Source organism: Euphorbia lathyris, chromosome 4, assembly GCF_963576675.1.
Source record: "Euphorbia lathyris chromosome 4, ddEupLath1.1, whole genome shotgun sequence".
Classification (NCBI taxonomy): domain Eukaryota; kingdom Viridiplantae; phylum Streptophyta; class Magnoliopsida; order Malpighiales; family Euphorbiaceae; genus Euphorbia; species Euphorbia lathyris.
The window spans coordinates 84,246,082-84,250,316 of record NC_088913.1 but is presented as its reverse complement, the minus strand read 5'-3'; positions in this window follow the sequence as shown (position 1 = coordinate 84,250,316).

Sequence of the window (4,235 nt, the reverse complement as noted above, 5' to 3'; positions counted from 1 at the left end):
GCTTCATTACCGCAACGTACTGATTCATGTGAGCGGTGGGATCTCCAGTTCCATCGAACTTTTTCATGTCGGGGAGACGAAATTTCAGAGGCAAAGCTGTTGCCGTCAAGCAATTCTTCAAGTTATAGAAATCCTGACTTCCGGAGCTTCCTCCGCGCAAGTCCTGCACTTCCTGTGTGATGTGTTGCCTCCACTCCTCTTCCTTAGCTTTCTCCTTCTCTAACTGTTTTCGGACATAATCCTGATAATCCTCCTCATTCCCAAAGCGAGGGCCATCATTCACCTCATTCTCAGCACGCTTACTACCACTCTTGTTGTCATTCAGTGCTAACTCAGCTAACTGGGCCAAGATTGCGGCCAGCTGGTCGTTGATATTGTTCACAGAATTCTCTAATTCAGCCACCTTCTCATCGGTTGCAGACATACTGACGGAAGACTGAGTATACTCGGATGAAGATGATTCAGGAGCCACAACTACTGATTCGGAACTGTCTACTCGCAGCTGATCAAACTGTCTGACAAGCCGATTACTCTCGCGAAACCACAACCGCTTAATGATGACGTCTGCGCGAACGGTATCCATTAGTATGTATGCATGATTTCATATGCATGATTCGTGGTGTGTGCGTTTATTTATTTACGATTATAAGATAAGAAGAACAAACGTTAGTTCTATTTACATGTATCACAACATCTCTCTTCCACCCTTATTCCTCCACACACTCGTTGGTCCAGGTCTCTTTCCTAGGATTTTGGTTTTTTTGGCTCACATTGTGGTCCAGGGGACGCGTGATGCCGTCGATTATTGCGGGAAAATAAATCATTCATCAGACAATACAGTTCGTTTTGACGTATCCACGTTCAGTGACTAAGAAATCGACCACGTTGAATTGTTCTTTCAGAATAACTCGTCTGTCGTCCTTTCGTGAGACGCATTAATTCGGGTTTTGACTCCCTTTGAGCGCATCTCAGTTTTTTAGATGTGGTTCGAGTTATTTTTCTAGTCCAATCATTTGTTATTGTCAATGACTCGTTCCCTTTTGTCCGCGTGGGTTCGTGTCTCGATTTTTGGATTACAACGGGACCTTTTGGATCTATCGAGAGACGTAACCACGTGTTTATTTAGTGATGGAATCACTTTTGGATTTTATTTTAGGGAACGGACTCATCGCGTAACGCGTTTGTTCTTAGCGTCGAGGATCCGTTTGCTCATTTTGCTACGTGAAAAAGACGACGAGTCTTATTTTAAGCGCACGATAATCTTTCGGCTAATTACAACTCTTTGTTCCTCCCACTCCACGGGATATATCATCTCAGTGTGGTTATAGAAAATAAACGTTTCGTTGAATCGCGTGTTTATTCGAAGCGAGGATATCACCATTTTCCTTCCTTCAGGCGCGAATTTAAGCAAACACGTATATCGGGCCATATTTCTTGCAGTTTTGGTAACGGTCGAAATGATCGAGTCGTTAGTCAAAACCCGCAGTCTCGTCCATATGGCGCAATTATATGGTTTGGCTTGATTCGGCTCCGAGATTTTAAACGGGGTATACACTCGTTCGAGGCACGTATTCAACGGTATTGGTTTGTTTTCTTTAACTACTCTCAGGATTGACATATATCGCAGATTCGGAATGATTTTGGTCTTTTAGTTCATTTTTCTTTTCTTAGTCACCTTTTGCGGACACGTCCATTTCTCTTAAGAATGACGCAAGGCATAACGTAAAAGCTCGTCTTTTATTCGGAAGGGACGGGCTACTTGTGTGAAACTTTTCACGTTACAACAAGGTCGTTCGAAACAGAAATGTTCTTCGTTTTCGTTTCATCGTGATCTCGTTTTATCCCAATTTATTTAAAGAATGTGAATAACGGCTACCGTTAATATAGTCTCTTGTATCGAAATGTAACTATCCTTAACACCGAACCGATTCATACTAATACGTGCTTACGTCATAACGTATTTCCTGAACACGTGCCTTCGTCGGGACACTGAAAGGGACAAGGCGGGTCGCACATGTTCATTCATATGAGATGACTAAGTCGTCTTTAGTTCAAATCGTTTCGATGTTTTAGGGTAATTAGTATGTCGATTCATGAGTATATATTAACGCATCGTCTCATTTTCTTTACATAGTTTAGGATTAGACACGTATCATGGCGGTTTGAAAACACGAACTGATTCATTTATCACATCAAAAATAGTAACGGGTAATCCTATGGAAACTTCTAAGGCTACTATATGCTGACACGGCTGACCGCGGGACCTCACAGGACCGCACAGATTCGCCCCTAACGAATGGATGGGGACCCTCTGGCGCCTTACTGTAAGGGGGAACTTACGCTATCCTCTTTCGAGCGACGAATGGACTCTCGCTAGAGGTTTCGCGAAAATTACCCAAAGGGTTTGCAATAATGCTCGTGAATGCATACGAAAAGAAGTAAAACGATCCGTCCCCGTTAAGGGCTTAGTGCATGCCTTCCGGAATCAAATTTCTCGCTTCCCCAGCAGAGTCGCCACTTGTTAGACGAGGTGCCGCGGCCTAATCTCCCGGGCGGACCGGGGGGTGGACAACCTCATGGCGACGTAAGTGGTGATTGGCGCCGAAAGCAACCAATCGTGGAATCAAGCTGCTCGGCAGGACCGGAGCTCGGAGATATGGAAGAGTCGCCACCCACGAATGGGAAAATGAACACCGATCCCTTGCGGGAGACCGGTGTGGGTTCGGAAAACTTAGGTACGAGCCGAGAAGGCTAGCTCCTTTCCGGAGAAAGGCTACTAGGCACCCCGACATCGCCCGGTTATGAACCACCGGCCTCCTACTCAGCATGTTAGGCGATAACGGACTAATCGTATACTTCTTCAAGTTTAAAATTCATTTGAAACCCTTTTCTTTCTCTTTTTAGAAACCGTTTTGAGCATATGATATTGAAAAGCCACACCAGTAAAGAATCACCCATTGATGTTTGTACATACATAGAGAGGGGGAAGAAAGAAATGGTTTATTTACAACCGTGTTAAATATTATGTCGTGTGCTTATTCTACATTAACTTATTTCCCCAAAACGATGTTTATTACATGGTTCGCACCTTAATCGTCGTTGGAACGATTTAGGTGCGTTTTAAAACCCCGTTCGATGAAGCTTACCCGAATCGCCGTTGGAACGACTCGAGTAATTGAAAACGTTAAAGTAAAAGCCTTTTAATAAGAAAACATGGTTAAACATACAAGTCAATTTTATTTTGTACAAATTCTTTAAGAAAATGGTTCAAAACTCTATTATTCGCAAAGAAAACGATTTTAATTACAATGATCCTTTAATCCGCCTTTGGAACGGATTAGGGTTTTAAAACTTGGTATTTTGAAGACGATTTGAAATATTAACAAGAATGACTCCATTTATTTACATTACAAATCTAAAAAAAACATTAGTTTAAATAATTCAATTGAAAACTCTCTTTTTGGTGATTTATTTTCCCCACTTACTTTAATGGACTCTTTAACTATTATAATTACAATAAACTAACATTTACACTCAAATGAAGCCCTTTTGAAACATGGACCCATGAATGGGCCAAAAGAATAAAGAAAAAGGGTTTTAGACCATATATATATATATATATATATGTATACATTTAAATAAAAAAAAAAAGGAAGATAAGAAAATAAGATTTAACCAAAAATCACTATATGTATATGAAGATAATAAACACAATATATCTTATACTTTGAAATGTGAAAATAATAAGTGAATCCTATAACTAAGAAAGTAATACTTATCTAAAAATAATTTAACTCAATAATCACTAAATTAACCTAAATATTCTAAAAAACTATACATATATATACATAATTAATATAGTTTAAATATCAAAAATACCATATGCTAATGTCTATTCATTATCTCTCAAAATATCAAGTAACTAATATTTAAATATAACATAAGTTAATAAAAAAGGGAAATACATATATATATATATTTATACTTATATTACAAAATAGAATAAAGAGAGATATACAAATATTCTAAAATAGATATATATACTAAAGTTCTAAAATAAGTTGGAAAACATGTATTACATAATCATATATATATATATACTAAGGATTAAAAGTCTAAAAGTTAAGAAAAAGGGACTGAAATGCCTTTTTTACATTTTGGCAGATTTACCGACGGAAAATCCGTCGGTAAACAGCATTTAGTGACAGAATTGGCAAATTACAGCAGCACTCCAA